At 39.0% G+C, this 13,716-nt stretch overlaps 1 long non-coding RNA gene across 4 annotated transcripts in view; it reads left to right on the top strand.

Moving 5' to 3' along the window:
• LOC103101570 (uncharacterized) overlaps window positions 1-12,905 on the top strand; it is a 33,811-nt gene extending 20,906 nt beyond the window's left edge. For 2 of the 4 annotated variants that reach the window (XR_457522.2, XR_008917257.1), the window contains 2 exons: window positions 12,145-12,270; window positions 12,721-12,905. This is a non-coding gene — a long non-coding RNA (uncharacterized LOC103101570). Of the gene's footprint in view, window positions 1-10,602; window positions 12,271-12,720 lie in introns of all 4 variants that reach the window. The other 2 variants (XR_008917259.1, XR_008917258.1) reach the window with 2 other exon arrangements.
• The last annotated feature ends 811 nt before the right edge of the window (window positions 12,906-13,716 follow it).

Genomic DNA, 13,716 nt, shown 5'->3' with positions numbered 1-13,716 from the left:
CTGGAGGGCAATTTGGAACTATGTGCAAAAAAGGCTTTAAAAGAATGCCTGTCCTTTGATCCAGCCATAGCACTGTTGGATTTGTACCCAAAAGAGACAATAAGGGAAAAAGATTTGTACAAAAATATTTATAGCCATGCTCTTTGTGGTAGCAAAAAAATGGAAAATGGGGGGGGGTGTCCATCAATCAGAGAATGGCTCAATAAATTGTGGTATGTGTTGGTGATGGAATATTATTGATCTGAAAGAAATAAAGAACTGGAAGCATTCCATGTGAACTGGAATGACCTCTAGGAATTGATGCACAGCGAAAGGAGCAGAACCAGAACACTGTACAGAGACTGATACCTTGTGGCATAATCAAACCTAATAGACTTTTCTACTAGCAGGAATGCAATGACCCAGAACAATCTAGAGGAACTTGGGAGAAAGAATGCTGTCCACAGATCCATACTCTCTTCAGCCTATCACTCTTCCCAGAGTATAGACCCTCTCTCACAGGATATGATTGGGGTTTTGATGTTAAAGGATCTTTCTACTACAGATATGAATAACATGGAAATAGGTTTTGAACAATGATACATGTATAACCCAGTGGAACTGCTTGTTGGATTCAGGATTGGGGATCATGAATCATGTAACTATAGAAAAATATTCTAAATTTAAAAAGGAAAAAAAAAGTAAGTGAAAGGTTTAGAAGAAAGATTTGGAAAGAGAATTAACATCTTGGCAAAAGAGACATCTTGGCAAAGCAAAATCAAAGTTAATAACTATAAAACAATAACAAATATTAAGTTAAAGGACAAAAAAAATCTCACATAGCTAAAACAACTGACTTGGAAAACAGATTGAAAAGAGATGAGATGAATATCTCAATGATTATTGGACTGTCTGAAATCCCTGAATAAAAAGGGAGGACAGGATGGTAGGGAACAGACATTTAGCACCTACTATGTGCCAGCCACTGAGCTAAGTATTTTACAGATATTATCTCATTTGATCCTCACAACAACCATTGGGAGGTAGGTACTATTGTTATCTCCATTTTATGGATAAAGAAACTGAGGCAAGGTCATGCAAGTAGTAGTATGTCTTGGAGGCCAAAATTGTACTCGTGTCTTTCTAACTCCAGGCTAAGAACTCTATCCACAGCACCATTTAGCTGCCTGAACCCAGTATATAGCTGCTGAGAATCCAGGAATCCCAGGGCAGGAATCCAGGAATCCAAGAACCACGGTAGGAATCCCAGATCAAAGTGTAGTCTTCAGTTCTATCACTCTGAAGTAGCAAAGATTTCCATTTGGCTGATAGTACTATTGCTCAAACTCAAATCCAAATCAGGAACTTGTGGAGTCTAGGCCAAGGGAGCAGCAGTCATTCTTTGCACATCAATTTGGGAGGACTAAAATCTGGTAGGACCCTAACCCGAGCAGAACTTCAGAGAATAGCACAATACTCAATACCCCCCAAGAAATCAGCATCAGAATCAGCCCAGATCTTTCCTCCAGAAATGCATGGAACCCAGCCCTAAAATTCAAGTTCCAAGTCAGGAAGTAGACTGGAAGAATGAACAAACAAAAAAATCCAACCATAAAAGCTATTATGGTGAAAGGGATGCTCAAGACATAAACACTGAAGAGAATGATGAGCAAAGTCTCAGAGTAAAAACATAGTTTGGGCACAAATTTGCCTAGAATTCCTAGAAAACATTGGAAAAGAAATAAGAATTATAGAAAAAAATTGGAAAGGAATTTTACAGCTTGGCATAAGAGGTACAAAGCAAGCAACAAATTCTATGAAAATTAGGCTGAACCAAACAGAAACCAGTGATTTTAGTAGATGACAAAAAATATTAGAAGAGTTAAAAGACTGAAAAAAATAGAACACCACATGCAAATGGGTACAAAAATACATTCCATTCAGGAGGGAAATAAGGGTGAAAGGGGAAAAGTAAGAATTAGAGGTAGGGTTAAATTAAAGGAAGGATTAGCAAACCCACCCCCAAATTTACAAAAATGCTTATAACTAAATGCCTCAATAAGTTATGGTATATAAATGTAATGGAATTCTATTGGACTCTAAGAAATAATTAAAGGTTTCAGAGGAAATTGGGAAATTTTACTTAGCCCAATGCTTGGCACATAGTAGGCACTTAGAGTGACAGAATTACTCCTCTTTTCCTAATTATCCTGCTGGTGAAAATGTCCTCCATCCCTGACTTTTGTCATGATCTACCCTTGGAATGGGTATTGCCTTCTACCCCAACCCAATGAAATATTTGAGGTTGCTATAGAATGCATAGAGGTGATTGGGAAATGATTTTGAAACATGGTTTTTGAAAAGAGATGAAAAGAAGAGAACCAGACGAGAAGGAAAAAATGGTAACAGGCCTGGAGCTTCTCCAGGGCTGTCTCACTCCTATTAAAGCTCCCCTTCCTTCCCTCCTATGGTCTCCCTTTGTATAGTTATAACACTTACAGGTTTTGCATGGCAACACTTTGTATGTCTTTGGTTACTGGATACTTTAGTTGCAGCCCATTGGGTGGTACAGAAAAACTCTGTGAAGTTTCTAATTCCCTTCTAACAGAAAAGAGGAACAGTTTCTAGGTTTGTGCTAAGGCTGGAGGAGCTGCTGCAGAAGGCCATGAATTGATGCCTGTAGAGCTCATTGACCACACTAGCTTGACTCAAGTGTTCAGTACATGATGTCTTAATATTAACATACTTAGTGAGTGAAAAGAACACTCTTACCCCCTCTCCCCACCCCAGCTGCTCAGATGAATTCCTAGGTAGAAGAGGAATGTACAGGTAAGGGACAATATGTTGAAGCAACAAAAAGTAAACTCTCAGGTTTTCAAGATGGTTCCTCCAGGGCATAGTTCCTGGAAACCAAAAGAGACCAAGACAGTAGGCTGGAAATTGGAACCATGCACAGACCCAGTCTTTCCAGTGGGCCCAGAGGTCAAGACAACCTGCTATAGAAGCAGCATCAAAGCAGCAAAATCTGAGTTGCCTTCTGCTACAAATATGAACTAGACAGTCACACTCATGCTGAAGGGACTAAGAGAAAAGAGTCCAGCTTTGGTTTGTCAGAAGTTGAACTTTACTGAATTGGCATTTGGAAACAGAGTTAGTGAGCTAGGTGGCACAGTGAATAGAGTCCAAGGCCTGGATTTGGAAGGATCAGGGTTCAAATTTGACCTTAGGTTCTTTCTAGCTATGTGACCCTAGGCAAGTCACTTCACCACTCAGTTTGCCTAAGTCCTTGTCTTTCTGCCTTAAAATTGTTACTGAGACAGAAAGTAAAGCTTTGGGAAAAAATAAAAGGAAACAGAGATGGGATCTAGGATAGTAGGCATCACAAGATTCAGAAAGCTTGATCCAAGCCCCAATAATAATGACTGATTTCTTTTCACCTGCACTCAAAGGATCCTAAGCTGTGCTGTCTAGGACTGAATAGAATAATCCAGATACAGGATGCCCTCTCATCCCTAGAAGAGTACAAATGAACTCTCACCACTTTTTTTCTGGAATAAGATTCTCTTTACACGGACAAGATAAATTTGCTATTTACAATGATCACACCACACTGCTCATTTATATGTGTATGTGTATTTGGTTTATATTTAAATCATATTTAATTTGTATTGGACTAGACATGGATTTCAATGATCTCAAATGAAATAATATTTGTAATGCTTATTCCATTCCTTTCCCAAGGGAAGAAATAGGAATCACCAAAAGGTTAGATACAGTATCTCTGATATATAGAGACCCAGCAAACATCTCCTGAATATTAGTATTGATTGGAACTAACTTTACTCAACTTAACCAAAGTATTAACAGAGTACTTAAAGATTCATTTCCTGGATACTCTCATGATCCAAGTCCCCTTAGAAGATTAGCCACTTATGGCTTCGTCATAGAAGCATAGCACCTACCATCCCCAGGAGAGTGGTTCCAGAGAATGTAATTTCTGAGGAAGCTGTTAGGGTCTAAGGAATGAGAAGTCTGTGTGTGGGAAAGATTCACTTTATCCCAGCTGATGTGGCCTTACCACATGAGTGGGTTATAAGGTCTGTCCACCACAGAGAAGTGCTCATAAGAGCATTTAGAATACCAGAGGAGTTTAGGGAGATTTCCTTTTCCAAGACTGAGGACCTTCAAAACTGTCTGAAAGAACTGCAGCCATCATTGGAAGTCCACTGCCCTCCCTAATCTGCCTTTGATAAAGTTGACAAAGTTATATTTCTTAAAGCACATGACTGACCATACCACTTCAATAGTTTCCAGTGGTATGTTTTTACCTCTAGGATTAAACATGAACTCCTCTGTTTGGGAAAGAAAGAGAGAAAAAGAAAGAGAAAGAGAAACCTTCTCATCAAAAAAGTATAATCAGGCAAAAAATGTATTATTTTGTATATCTGTTAGGAAGTAGGAAGAAGTCTTTTGGAATCAAGGTTGATCCTTTGATAAATGTTTCTAAGTCTTTCAAAGTTTTTGCAATATTAACATAATAATATAAATTGTTCTTCAGGTTTTGCTTATCCATTCTGCATTAATTCATGTCTTTTTTTGTCTCTTTGAAACTCTTCCCCCTCATTTTTTATATCACAACAGAATTTTATATATGACAGTTTATTCAACTCATTCTTCAAAATAATCAAACTGTCCATGTCACTCCCAATTCTCTATTTCTGGAATGCACTCTGTTCTTTTAGTACACCCAACTTTCTTCAAAACTCAGTTCAAGTGCCATATAAATGAAACTTTTTCTGATCCCCCCAGCTGCTAATGTCCCCACTCCCATTATCTTATATTTATTTTGTATTTTAGAACTCCCATTCACATCTGAGATCTTCAGAATGATTAGCACAAGAGGAAGGTTCTTTTTGATCTCACAGCCATTCAGTATGATAGTTCATAAGCCCACATCGATGTGTACTTTTACCCTAAAAGCAAGAGGAAGCAATTAGTTTAAAGCAGAAGTATTTAATGAATTAGCACCAGTAACAAAGGCAACACCCCACAAATTATGTACCATTAGGGGTAAGAATAAGGTATAGGGATCGTGTATGAACATGTTGGGTTTACATGGGGAAGGGCAACTCATCACTCCAGATGATATAATGCTCTGAGTTTCAGTTGGCCTGCTCCTACTCAGTAGGCATGGCAGCATCTCTTCATAGCTTATTATTTTCTGAGTGTATGGAGGTTCTGACTTGCTGCATCTAGAGTGGTTATGCTTTTTTTTTTTTAACTTTTCCTACTATCTTAGTATCAGTTCTAAGACAGAAGGCAATCAGTGTTAAATGACTTGCAGTGAGAAAGTGTTTGAGACCAGATATGAACACAAGTTCTCTCATCTCCAGGCCTGGCACTCTATCTCATCAGTTTTTCAATCATCTTTACTACACCATAGTTACCCTTATGTTAAAATTAAGTCTCTTTCTTTTTTTTCCCATTTGAATTAATTTATTTAGTCAATTTAGAACATTATTCTTTGGTTACAATAATCACATTATTTCCCTCCCTCCCCTCTACCCACTCTTCCCGCAGCCAATGCGCAATTTCATTGGATATTACTTGTGTCCTTGATCAGAACCTATTTCCATGTTGTTGTTTGCACTAGGATGTTCATTTAGAGTCTACATCCCCAACCATATCCCTTCGACCCATGTATTCAAGCAGTTGTTTTTCTTTGGGGTTTTTACTCCCACTGTGTTTCCTCTGGATATGGATAGTGGTTTTCCTTGTAGGTTCTTCCAAGTTGTTCAGGGCATTGCCACTAATGGAGAAGTCCATTACATTCGATTGTACTACAGTGTGTCAGTCTCTATGTACAGTGTTTTCCTGGTTCTGCTCCTCTCACTCTGCATCAGTTCCTGGAGGTTGTTCCAGTCCCCATGGAATTTGTCCACTTTATTATTCCTTTGAGCACAATAGTATTCCATCACCAACATATACCACAATTTGTTCAGCCATTCCCCAATTGAAGGACATTCCCTCATTTTCCAATTTATGGCCACCACAAAGAGCGCAGCTATGAATATTCTTGTACAAGTCTTTTCCCTTATTATCTCTTTGGGGTACAAACCCAGCAGTGCTATGGCTGGATCAAAGGGCAGACAGTCTTTTAGTGCCCTTTGGGCATAGTTCCAAATTGCCCTCCAGAATAGTTGGATCAATTCACAACTCCACCAGCAATGAATTAATGTCCCAACTTTGCCACATCCCCTCAAGCATTCATTACTTTCCTTTGCTGTCATGTTAGCCAATCTGCTAGGTGTGAGGTGATACCTCAGTTGTTTTGATTTGCATCTCTGTGATTATAAGAGATTTAGAACACTTTTTCATGTGCTTATTAAGAGTTTTGATTTCTTTATCTGAAAATTACCTATTCATGTCCCTTGCCCATTTATCAGTTGGAGAATGGCTTGATTTTTTGTACAATTGACTAAGCTCTTTATAAATCTGAGTAATTAGACCTTTGTCAGAGATTTTTGTTATGAAGATTGTTTCCCAATTTGTTGCTTTCCTTCTAATTTTGGTTGCATTGGTTTTGTTTGCACAAAACCTTCTTAATTTGATGTATTCAAAATTATTTACTTTACATTTTGTGATTTTTTTTCTAACTCTTGCTTGGTCTTAAAATCTTTCCTTTCCCAAAGATCTGACATGTATACTATTCTGTGTTCACCTAATTTACTTATAGTATCCTTCTTTATATTCAAGTCATTAACCTATTCCAAGTTTTTCTTGGTGTAGGGTGTGAGACGTTGATGCAAACCTAATCCCATACTGTCTTCTAATTTGAAGAGGAAAAATTATGATGAGCTTTGAGTGCCAAACAGAAGATTTCATATTTGATCCAGGAGGTTTTGGGAAGTCACTAAATTTCATTGAGTAGGGTGTGAGGTACCTTAGGAAGATCATTTGACAGCTGAGTAGAGAATGGACTAGAATAAGTGATGACTTTTGGCAGGAGTCCATTATTACAAACAGTCCAGATGAGAGGTAATGAAAGCCTGTACCAGGGCGGTGGCAGAGTTAGAAAAGAAAAGAGGGATATGAGAGATTGTAAAGTTAAAATCAACAGGTCTTGGAAACATATTGGATGGTGAGAGTGAGGAGTTGAAATTTCATCTAGGTTTCAAGTCTGGGTGACTGTGAGGTTGCTTGCTGTACCTTAGACTGTAATAAAACATGGGAATGGAGGGTTTTTGTCCAATAAGTAGTTAGAGTTAGGAGATTGGAGATCTGGTAAGAGATTAGGATTGGATAAATGGATCTGAGAATCAGTGATATAAAATGATAGTTAAATTCACAGGAACTGATGAATCACCAAAGGAATATATTCCTCTATACAAATAGAGGATCTAATAGATAGGAGAGGAAAGCAGTGTCATGAAAACCTAGAGAGAAGAGATTTTTAAAGAAAATGATCAAGAGGCAAAGCCTGCAGGAGAATGATCGAGAAAAAGCTATTAGATTTGGCAATTAAGAGGTCATTGATAGGGGCAGGTAGGTAGTAGATTGGATTGAGTGCCAGGCCTGGACTTAGAAGGATCTGGGTTCAAATGTGGCCTCAGTGAGTACCTGGCCAATTAACCCCAGTTCCCTAGCTCCTTTTTTTAGGATTTTTAGGATCTAGTGAAGTTTTTTTGAGGGGAGAAAGGCATATTTGTAGACGATAAGGAAGTAGCCATTTAGATGAGAGACTGCAGAATAAATGAGTAGAAATGAAGAGATAATCTGCTGGAGAAGATGGGATGGAATGGAAAAATACTTTTCCCTTAAATGTAGATAATTTCTGTTCTGAGATGGGTAAGCTTGTGAGCAACTGTCACAACGAATATATGACTCATATTTTTACTATCTCCTTCCAGAGATAGAGCACCACAGAGCCAAGTTCCGAAAACTTGCTCATATTCTCTAAGTAAGCAGCATGAGTTGGTAATGTTTTCTTCATAGATATGTGGCATGTTCTCCTTTGTAACATCTAAAGTCATCTTTAGTAAAGGCTAGTAAAGTCTTCCTCTTACCAGGTTTAAGAGTCCTTTCTTGACCATATATTCAAAGTTATCATGGAAGACATTCATGCCTATTGGATGCTTTCAGTAGTCAACAAAAAGTCAGTCAATTTTGTTAAACATGTACTATGCATGAGACACTGTATTATCACATACTGGGAATGTAAATCCAAACAGAAAGACAGTCCTTGACTTGAGAGAACACATAAAAAGAATCTGAATAGGGGATGGGTATAGGGCTGGGGATGATGGTGAATTCCACAGCTGGAGTGAAGTTTCAGGATGAAGAGGTTCCAGGGCATAACATATAATGTCTGGAGTATAGCCTGGAGAGGAATGAACAGACAGCTGGGTAGCACCAGCTGCTTCTTGGTTCCGTGTGGGGGATCAGTCACTGTCCAATACAGTAGTCCATTGCACAGCTTCAATTTCTGCCACTGCTCCAACAGTAAGATGCTTTCAGCTGTCAGTAACTTAAGATGTGATGGATCATTATCATGCCTTTTGGCTTCTATTGCCTTTATTATTGTATCATTACATCTATCATCTGTTCTTGCTGCCAGTCATCCAAAAACTACTGTGTTAAGGAAGATTGATTCAGTCAAGGTTCACAAGCATGTTGTCTGGTGAAAGTCTCAAGCTTTTAGCTATGATTTTACTCTGACATAGCTGCGATCTCGCCTTCTGGTCTCCTCACAGCCCTACTGTTTTGTGACATTCTGAACAAAGCATCTGCATCCACAATAGTCTTACCAGTTCTATATTGTGTGCTGAAATAATTGATCAATGCTGCTATCCATCTCTGGTGAGCAGCTTCCAATCTGTCACTCATCAAGATATGTTGATGGGTTATTATGATCCTTGGAGTTTTGCGCCTTCTGGATAATCTTAGAACTTTTCAGTATGGTCCAATTCAAAGCCCAAAACTCAAGCTTATGGACAGGGCTAGCAAAACTCATGATCAGAACAGAAATTGTTCTCTAGAACAAAAGCTGACACACTTAACAGTTTGTCACCCAGAGAAAGTTCAGGAATTATTGTCATTGCCTTCATAGTCCCATTCCCACCCAGCAACCCTTAAAGCTGGAAGAGGCCTCCCAAGGGGATTATAAGAGTTGCACATTCCAGCTCAGGTGCATCCTGTACCCTTTTCTAGGACCAAGCCTGCTAAGAAGCACACAATCCACTTGCACAAAGGTTTATGGTGGCCCCCTTGGAGCCAGAGTTGGCTCTGGTTGAAGGCTCCTGAAAGATAAGATAGGTGGAGATTATAGAATGCTCTGGGCCTGTTTCTATTCTAAATCAAGAATGCATTCCAGAGTCAGCTGTGATCAAACAGAAAATTCAGAGCTTGGTGAGAAAGCAAAGCCAAAGCGTCAGTATGAGCATGGCCAGATCCTTTAACTGCTCAGAATCTTAGATTTATCTGTACAATGAGGATGATAATACTTGTACTACTTACCTCAGAGGATTATCGAAATCTTGTATAAATATGAGTTATTACTGTCATTGAGTTATTACTGTTATTGTCCTGGCCAAGGTTGGACTCTGAGAGAAGTCAGGCCTCAGAGTGGGACACCTTGAAGGGACCCTGTGCACCACCTTGCAAACAAGGGCACCCATTTTGTTGGAAACTTGTGCGATACAATAGAGCCAGAAAGCCAAGAAACTCCACATTTTGTTCAAGAAAGAAAAAAATAGGCTGTACCCTGCTTCACCCCACCAAGAATCACATCTCAAGTTGGAAAGCTCAGAGGGCATATAGTCTGACTCCTAAATAAGTAGGAATACCAACAACAGTGTGCCCCAAACTGTAAAATTTTCCTCCAAAAGTAGCTACCTTTCTTTACTTGAAAGAACTTTTCCTCCAAGTCCTCTCTCCCTCCTTTTCCTTCCCCCTTCCTTATCAGTTTGGAATAAAAGTGGAAAAACCCATTTATTGAGAGGCCTTTCATGTCAGGAGGTGACCTTTTTAGGGAGTTTAGGAGTGGTTTGAATCCTGACAGGATATGCTTTGCTTTTTCTTTCATGATTCTCCATTGCCTCATCAGCACATTTTTTTTAAAGGAATTATCAAGAGTTTTCTGTTTTTCAGTATTTGTATACTTGGTGAGGGTGGGTGGAGATGAGGCAAGTTTAGCTCTTTTTTTTTTTTTTAAACCCTTACCTTCCGTCTTGGAATCAATACTGTGTATCCGTTCCAAGGCAGAAGAGTGGTAAGGGTGAGGCAATTGGGGTCAAGTGACTTGCCCAGGGTCACACAGATGGGAAATGTCTGAGGCCAGATTTGAACCTAGGACCTCCCATCTCTAGGCCTGACTCTCAATCCACTGAGCTACCCAGCTGCCCCCGCAAGTTTAGTTCTTAAAGACAATGTTAGAAGTTCTTCAAATTGTTTGAATTTGATATTCAGAAAACCGATTACAGAAAAACAGATTACAAATAAACTGGTCAAAAGTGAAAAAAAAAATCTGTAAAGTAGCCCTTTCTATTTTTGAATTTTCTTCATTGTTCAGTAATTTTTCTTTGTAGAAAATTTGAAATCTACTTCTCTTTATTTCCTTTCTAGTGCTCCTGGTTCTGTCCTCTGGCTAAGCAAAACAAAAATTAATCTCTCCTTCAGATGACAGCCCTACAAATATTGGAAGATGAATTTTATATACTCTCCAGTATTTTATGTTCTTCAAGTTACACATCTAAAGTTCCTTCATGTGATTATTGTATGATTCATTTCCATTTCCTTCACAACCTTGGTAAATTCTACTCTTCAATTTTTTCACTGTCCTTCCTAAAAGATGGCTCTTAGAATTGCACACAGTGATTGGACAAGAACAGAATACAGTGGAATTATTGTTTCCTCAGCACAGATATTACACTTCTATCAATGGAGTTGAAGATATCTTCAGTTTTTACAGTAATAATGATTTTGGTATATTGTAGCTTTTTTTTTTTTGGATGCGATTTCATTGGTGTAGGGAACTTCTGGTATGGAAACTCCCTGTCTCAATGTAGATTGATCCCTTCTTTGTAACTTGGGACAGCAAGAGGCTAAATTATTTGAGCAAGGTCATATAACTGTCATTTGCCAGAAGTGGGACTTGAACTCAGGTTTTCCTGACTCAGAGGCTACCTCTCATATTTATATACAATACATAGTTATAAACAGAAAGAAGTTAAATCACAGTACAGTTTTGGACTTGGGAAAACTTGAGTTCAAATCTTGCCTCAGACACAGCATTTATGTTACTGAGCAAGTCATTTATCTTCTCTTTGTCTCAGTTGTCTTTTTTGTAAAATGGGTATAATGGCCCCTTACCTTAAGAGAATTTTTATGAGGATCAAATGAGAACATATTTTGCAAAGTTTAGAGGCAGAATTAAAACCCATGTTTTCTGATTTCAATCTAGTGTTTTCTCTTATATAAATGTTATTTATTTTGATTATTTAAACTATAGTTCAAAGTCCATTTGCATAAGAATCTCCTTATTGTTGGAGATTGTTAATTCAGTGTCCCATACTTGTATGAAGGGTGGAGTTGGTAAGAAGACATATCTTTCTGCTCTCCCTTTAGATCCTTGATGGGAAAGCCTGGGAGGGAGAATGTAGAGGCACTGGAACCAAGTCCTTATCTTTGACTTATGAGACTTGGGGAATTTCCCTTTGGATGAGATCTAGTACTTTTATGGTTGAGTGTCAAGTGGGAGAGCTCATATGGCTGGCTCCATTTACTTTCTATTTTTTGGTATATTCTCATCTGCATACCTTCTGTTTTCTATTTGCCATCTGTTTATATAAATGAGTTTATTTGCCATCTGTGTTTATTGTAGAACTGACATTTGTTGGGAATTTGTCAAGCCTTGGTGGGAAGATTGGATTTAGCAATTTCCTAATTGTAACAATGAAGTTATTTAGTTTGACAAAATCAGGAATGTCTATACCCATACTTAAGGATTAAGTATTCAGGAGGATGGCCTTTGATAGACATGTGCAGAAAACAGCTGACAGACCCCTGGGCTGTCCTAAATCAAGCTGAAGCTACCATTGGTACAGATGAGACGTAGGAGAGTGATATAAAACCGTCTATATAGGGTGTGTCACTTCCTTTCTTCAGTGTCTTTCCCTGGAGAGGTGGCTCTGGCTGATCATTTCCCGTGAGCAGGCCTGGGCGCGCCAGTTCGATCCTGGAACTCAAGCCTGGAGGAGCTCCCTCAGACAGCTTCCTTGAGATGGTCACGTGGTGAGTTTTAAGACTGATTCCCTTTTTCCCTTGGCTCTAAGGGGAGGCTCCTTGGCCAAGGCCTTGAACTCCTGCCTGGCTCATCCTGAGCAGAAGCAGTTGAAATGAACTCTTCTCTCTCTCTCTCTCTTAAATTCTTTCCTCTATATTAATTAAAATCACCATAAATTTCGAGCTGACTTGGGTATTTTATTTGGGATATCCCATGGCGACCAATAACTAAATTTAGTTTAGGTCACAATGCTAAAATTATCCTTACATTGGGTAGATAGGTGGTGGGAGTGGAGGCATTTCTCCATTACAGGATTGAAATGAGGAATTCAGCTTGAACCTAAAAATTATTTCCCCATGCTAAAAATACTTAATGAAGGGCAAGATATAATTCTAGCCCTTTCTCTAAAATATGAGTAGCCAGCTTTTGTCCTCAACTTCCTGCTTCCCCTCCTGTAGGCATCAATCTCCCTTGGAGAAAGGTGATTGGAGAAGACTTTAAGAGATATTTATTCCTGCCTCCCTGTGGGCCACATTCTAGGCACACCCACGTGGACACACATATCTACATGAGCAACAGAAAACAAGGGGGTACCCTTGGCCCCTTACTATTACTGTAGTTGAATCATTAAACTTATAATGCACTAAAATCTTAAGTTGTTTTTTTTTCTCTCCATGGGCTCTATTATAGTCCATTTTCTCAATGGGCTGTATGTAGTTTATTCACATCTCCATCAGAAATGGTGATGGAAAGGGGAGGATTGGGAGTGGAAGAGTTATATTTCTAGACCAAGACTGACCAAAAAAAGCCCAGTATGTTTGACATACTTTCCTTAAGACAATCTTTCTTTCCTGTTGGGCCTGAAAATTGCTAGACCTGTGTGCCCCTCATTTTCTAAGGCATTTGCAACTATTTTGAGTGAGGATAGCTGCAGAACACTTCTCAAAGCATTGAAATCTGAGTAATTTAACTTCTGCTAAGGAAACAGCATACCTGCTGAGGAGTAAACAAAGGAGTTAAAACAGGCAAGACACAAAGTAGGCTGATTTCAGGTTGAAAGCTTAAGGAGGAAGTATTTAGACTGCTGGGAATAATGAACAATTTCACCACTATTCAAGTATGGGAGAAAACATGCCTTACAACCATAGTCTGGGAAGGCTGTAAACTCCAAGAAGGGAAGGGTGTAAGCTGAAGATTAATTCAAAGGAGAAGGTAGCTACTGAATCCTCCCAAAACCCATCTGTCCAATTAAAGTGTGTGAGGACCCATTTCCACTCATCTCCCTCTCCTGGGAAAGCAAAAGACACAGCCTGGCTAAGACCTCACCTGTAGGAAGTTGATGTTATTCCTTTCCTTGAAGGACAGAACCCAGAGCTGCCTCTTCAATATTCTTCCTTAGTCTCAAAGACTCTTGTCAGAAAGCTTCCTCTGGAGGTCCTAGAGCTGCTGGGAAA

Source organism: Monodelphis domestica, chromosome 1, assembly GCF_027887165.1.
Source record: "Monodelphis domestica isolate mMonDom1 chromosome 1, mMonDom1.pri, whole genome shotgun sequence".
Classification (NCBI taxonomy): Eukaryota; Metazoa; Chordata; class Mammalia; order Didelphimorphia; family Didelphidae; genus Monodelphis; species Monodelphis domestica.
The sequence above is the reverse complement of the archived record's forward strand: the minus strand, read 5'-3'. Positions and strand labels throughout refer to the sequence as shown.